We start from the raw sequence: 6,000 nt of genomic DNA, 5'->3' as shown, positions 1-6,000 counted from the left end.
CAGGAAAACCAGCGACTGAGATGCCCTTTCGCCAGAGGAGGTGGAGGTGTGCTCTCTTAGCCGGCCCCTCCCTTCCTCCCTCCCTTCCTCCCTCCCTCCCTTCCTCTCTCCCTCCCTCCTCCCTCCTGCTTCCCTCCCTCCCTCCCTCTGTCCCTCCCTCCTGCTTCCCTCCCTCCCTCCCTCCTGCTTCCCTCCCTCCCTCCCTCCCTCCCTCCCTCTGTCCCTCCTGCCTCCTTCCCTCCCTCCCTCCTCCTGCCTCCTTCCCTCCCTCTCTCCCTTCATTGTCTTTTTATTCCTCTAGTGTTTCCTTCTGTTGAAGACTTTTTGTGTCCAGGCAGGGACAAACTTGAATAGAGGAAGCTGGGGCCCCAAAAAAGGACCGATTGGAGGCCCCTGCCTGCTCACTGCTGGATAGAACATCTCCGGGGAGTGATATCGTCTGAGATGTAGTAGATCTTGCTAACACAAAACCATCTGGGTAAATGTGCATCCCTGACAAACCCTGGCTCTCACAAGGCCTGGGTTAAAATCAAGCTTGCTCCAAAAGTAAAGGCTTGGTTCTGAAGCCCATGGAGGGCAGAAGGGTTCTGAGCTCTCTCAGTCACCCGTGTGTCTGATTGTCCAGCTGTATCTTAAGGTTACAAAGATGGGGAAGACCCCTCTTGCGGTAGGAGAGGCGGCAGGAGCAGCTAAAGAGGGCACACTTAGTGTCATCCTGCCCGAAAGGCAGCATGGATGCAAATGTGAAGTCAATGCTATTTTGATTCTGCAGCTTCTCAGGAGCCTCAGATCAGATGAGTCACAGAGACAAAGCCCTGTCTCCAAAAGCCAAGATAATAATAATAATAATAAATAAATAAAAGGTACCAACGAGATAGCACAGACAGGAGAAATATGAATGAAAAACAAATGGTGGGGGGAGGGGCATGTTCTTTATTAAGCACTGATTTCGTACTAGGTTCTGCAACAGGCAAGGGCCTAAGTTAATCATCACAATGTATATTGAGTGAACTTCATTATCCCCATTTCCTGGGCAAATAAACTAAGTCTTGGAGAGCTTATGGACTTTGCTGAGAATCAAACCCAGGTTTTTCTGACTCCCCACTCCCTTCTGAAAAGAATTTTGTGGCGAGAATGCTAATGTGACCAGTTCATGGTAGTTTCCCATGAATAAGAAAGCAAGAATTTGATATTGAAGGGAATATTGAGAAAACCCAATACCAGATAAAATACGCTGGCTAGCATTTGTCTGAGGAAACTCCCCAAAGAAAACTGTGTGATTGGCTTTGAAGCAGTGATCCTTTTGAGCCAGGAACCCCAGCTTTCTTCTCTTTAGGGGCGATTGTTCAAACCATATATTCCTGGTACCATGCTGAAGAAACATTCTTGAGGCGAAAGCAAGTGGGAAATGCTATCACATGTCGTGGCAGAGGAGCTGAAATCCAAGCTTTATAACTCTTCTAAACGGCTCGGAGCCTGTGTGATCCGTTAAAATAACGGGAAGAGGTAGGCAGCCCAAGCTGGGGGAGCTGATACCGTGGGTGCGGAGGCTGCGGCAGGGTTTCAAACTACATCTTAGGGTTGTTTTTTAATTAAATTTTTTTCTTGAGCCTCGAATGATCTCCCCTGTTTCCTTAGGTGGGTTTAGATCTGAGTACCATTTTTTTTTTTGTATAAAAGTTCAACTGAATTGGCATTTCCTGTGGCCTAAAAATATCTTCAATTAAAGGCGAGGAAAAAAAATGTATTTTTTAAAAAAAAATCCCCATCAAACTAAAAAATGGCTGAAGGGATTTTATTCAGACTTTTGCCCAAAATTCACCTTTTGCCAAGACCCAGCATGGAAAATTTCAGCCCCAAAGGATCGCTCATTGGCAAGTTACCCGAGCTAATGAAAACAGAGGCATAAAGGGAGTCTGTGTAGCTCTAGCGATAGTAGCCACTGGAGCCTATATTGTATGAGAAGAAGGGCCTCATTCAAAAGCCCCCCCCCAACTTCCATGTCTTTTTTATCATCAATATGGATGAGTCTTGGATTTGGAGTGGTCACAAACAAAAACCACTTGCTTTATGAATATAATGTGGGCAGTGACATGATTTCCGTGGCTTCCTACAGTCAGGACCGACTTTGGGATGAACTTATTGTATGTGGAAAGATATGACTTATTTCAAGGAGAGTTTTGACCCACACGTCCATTCATTCACCCGTTCACTCACTCACACGTGCGTTCATTCACACGCTCACTCCTTCACTCGCTCATTCATTTGCTTCATTGAGTTCATAAGGGTTTATGTCACCATGTGTGTGGCCTTTTAATAGAGGTGGCTCCTGCATTCATGAGTTTATGGGCGAGAAGGAATTAAACCAACAAACAAACGTTACCAGTTCTGAGGGGCCACAGGTGAGGCGCTGAGACAGAGAAAATCTAGGGTGGGGCCCTGTGATTGACCAGGAGGGTAAGGAAGGGTTAATGCGCCATGTCCATTCATGGTCCAGCGCACGTTTCGTGAGCCGCCACCGTTTCCATGCTGACCAGGCTCAGGCCTGTCACCATTTCTACCTTCAGATGGTTTCTGTCTAGAGGACTAGCAGGCTAGTAAGCCTGACTGACGTTATAGCCATTAGCCACGTCCTGTAGAAGCAGAGACGATGTTGACTGTCCAGGGTGTCTTCTTCGAGGGGTTAACGGTCCAGCGGACACTTGTATCGGTGACGTGGGGTAAACGGAGCAGAGAGATGGGCCAGGACTGCCTTTAGGGTGCTCGTGGCTCAGTGTTTTCCAGTTCATCTCTCTGAGATCCCAGGGCCCGAGAGGAACCAGGCTGGCTGTGGGGATCAAGGAGGTATTTAGGGACATCCCACCTTTTGGAGTTTAGTGGCTAAGAACCTGGCTTCTGGAAGTAAGCCGTCTGGGTTCAAATGCCAAGCTCAGATGTCCTTATTGTGGCCCCTTGATCATGTGACCGAGTGGAAAGTGACAGGGATGATGACACCTACCTCCCAGGCATACAGTTGTGTGACCATCACCAGTCATTAAAGCTCGGTCCAGCACATCCTGACCTGCTGTACCTCTCTTCCCACAATCCCTCTGTGCATTCAGTCTGGCAACACATGGGTCAAGAACAGTGAGCTGCAGAGTCAGCCGAACCACACTTATCCTTGGAGTCCCCCTCCTCGGTGGAGGTTAAATTCTCAGTCTTTCTAAAGCAAGGTTTCTTTGCCTTTTCCACCCAGATAATAAATATCTGTTTGTCATCTTTGTAATACCCCAAAAAGGGGGGTTGTCCATTCCCTGTTCATCAGCACATCTGGCTTTTTAGGTGAGAAACTCTGCCAGAACTTTTGGAATATCTTGTTACTTTAGACAACGGAAGACAGGGAGACTTCTCGTTTTTTTAATTGGAAGTAAAAACTTGTTTATGGCTCAGAGCAAGGGCAGAGCTGAGATTCCACAGGTCAGCGGAAGAGCTCACCCTCGCTGGGCTGGATTAGATTTGGGCAGGAGGGACAAAAGGAGGGAGCGGGCTTCCCAAAGGAGAAATCACCGTGGTGGCACTGCCGCTGCAACCCAGTGGAGGTGGTTCCGGGAGTTCTATTGGGCACGCCGATTCACGCCCCCAGCCTCAGTTTCCCTCTGTGTAAATAGGACATCGGCACCTCTTGGACGGACGGGGGGTGGGGGTGCACTCAGGTTTACACGAGTACACGAGGGCATGAGCGTGGGAATGCCTGTGCAGACGGGTAAATATGGTTCACAGCAGGGCCTGCTCCTGGACTACCAGACGCGTGCACACCGGGGCAGGAGGAATGGGGCCTCTTTTGCTGTTGGTAGCAGCAGTGAAGGGATGTTGATGGTGAGGGGGGAATCTGCTGGATGGCCAGACAAGTCCCCCGGGGGAAATCGACGTCCTCTCAGACTACTAGGTGTTTTGGAGCAGGGTGGTGGTGATGATTATGGTTCTTTTGCATTTTCTTTGACAAAGCTGGCCTCGACAGCCCCCGCTGGGATCTGGAATCCTAAAAGGAGGTAGAGATGGGATTCAAGCAGCACCAGGTGGTGTGACTGAATCCCGGGTGCCAGGCTTTTGGGGTGGCGGCCTATTGTCGCCTTCCCCTGAGACAAAGGCTGTCTTAACTACCCCCCCGGGGGGGGCATCAGACTTCTTGGCCACTTTCTCTGGGGCCATCCTGTTCTGCATTCTCCGTCCCCATCTCCAGGGAGGCAGCACACAGAGCCTAAGACCACTGAGGATGGGGAGGGGAGGGCTCTGCGAGGTGCCTGGGTCTCCAGGTCACGGCCCAGGGCAAGATCTGCAGTGCAGGCGGTCCCGAGCCGAGCTGGCTGGTTCAACCACAGCTAGGATGCTGCGCGGAGCTGCTGGCGGCGTCGGGAACTGACCAGGCCGAGTGTGAGCGCCGGGATTCCTGCTCAGGCCTTAAATATGCCGGTTATTTTTATCTCCCTACGTCAGGCCAGCTTAGGCCATCCCACCAGTGGCCGCGGCGGGCTGCTACACAATGTTTCCCTTCAGTCGGGAGGGGAAATGGAGGGAGGCCAGACTTCCTGATCACATGATGCTGAAGTCAATGAAAAAAAATGAAGGGGGACCCCTCCCTTGCGCTGGGGTGCGCGGGCCAGGGGCCCCCCACCCACCCCCTCGGGCCGCGCGGCCGGGGAAGCGCAGGCTCGCGGGCGGGCGCGGGGCCAGGCGCAGGACGGGGCAAACATAAACACCAGATCGGTGCAGTAATTGGCGGCTCCGAGATCGCTGAGGAAATGAGAGGCTTGTACGAAACATCAGCCGACAAGAAACGGGGTGATGTCAGACAGCCTTCCAGGATTAGCAACCCTTAAAAGCTCCGAGCCCGCGGCGGCTGCGGAAAAGCGCGCTCCGTTCTGGCTCTCCCGGTAGGAAGCCCGCGGACTGCATACTCCCGGCTTCTCTCTCCATCTCCCCTTTCTCCTCTCTTTCTCTCTCCCCCACCTAGTCTCTTCTCCTTGAATTGCCTTCTTGTTTTTGAAGTGAAAAGAAAGGGAAAGACGTCAATTTCCACGTCTAAAGCGTCTTGCTCTCCGCCCCACCTTGCGCGTATCCTGTTACTTTTGAATCAACAAATCCTACTGGAGTAGGGGGATAAATAAAAGTTTAGCGTCTGTTGTTTTGAGTTTCTTCAGTTTCTTTTTCTAACATTGTCTTCTGCCCCCCCCCCGCCCCAGGGGTGCTTAGAACTGCAGGTTGCAAACCTTAGCACACACAACAACAAGTTCCTAGGCATCTCTGCTCTCCAGCCCAGAGGGCAGCTTAACTAACCGCCAGTGACAGGGTGTGACAGGCCCCCCAGGGACTCTCCTGTGTCTTTAAGGTAGAGGCTGCTGCATAATCATTTGTTCATTGACATACCCAAATACATGCCTCTCTCTTCTCAGGCTTTTCTCTCAGTGTTTACCTGGGTTAGACGGGGTGGGGGCTGTTTTGAAAGGGGTTGAGCCCCTGGCAAGGAGAGGCAGGCACCCAAGGCATCTTTTCAAAGAATGATTTATGTTTGGTTTTTCTCGTCTGCAGCAGGTGAACTCCACACCTGGTCCCTAGCTTTGGGACATTTCAGAAGCCTCAGACGTCACCTTATTAATGTGTCTGTCACCCTCTTTACCTCGAAGGCAAGTTTGTTCTCCTTTCTTCCAGGGACCCAGGAGAAGGTCACAGCCAGGCCAGGTTTGTGTAACCTTAGAAGAATAGGGCTAACTCCAACGTCACAGGCCCAGCTCATGGCTGCTTGCTTCCAGGCACACATTGCCAACCTGAACTCGTTCCCTGCACACTGTTGAATGCTGTGACTGTCCCTGGTGGACACTCGGTCACTTGAGACAAATACACCTTTGGTTGTACCACCCACCGGGTGTAGATAACATCTGTTTTCTAGCTTCCCCGGCCACTCGTGTTGTCTTTGATGTGGCTGTGTGCTCTGAAAATCCTGCGAGAAGCCTTGCCTTGCCTGTG

Source organism: Mesocricetus auratus, unplaced genomic scaffold, assembly GCF_017639785.1.
Source record: "Mesocricetus auratus isolate SY011 unplaced genomic scaffold, BCM_Maur_2.0 Super-Scaffold_6730, whole genome shotgun sequence".
Classification (NCBI taxonomy): domain Eukaryota; kingdom Metazoa; phylum Chordata; class Mammalia; order Rodentia; family Cricetidae; genus Mesocricetus; species Mesocricetus auratus.
Note: the sequence above shows the minus strand (reverse complement) of the source record.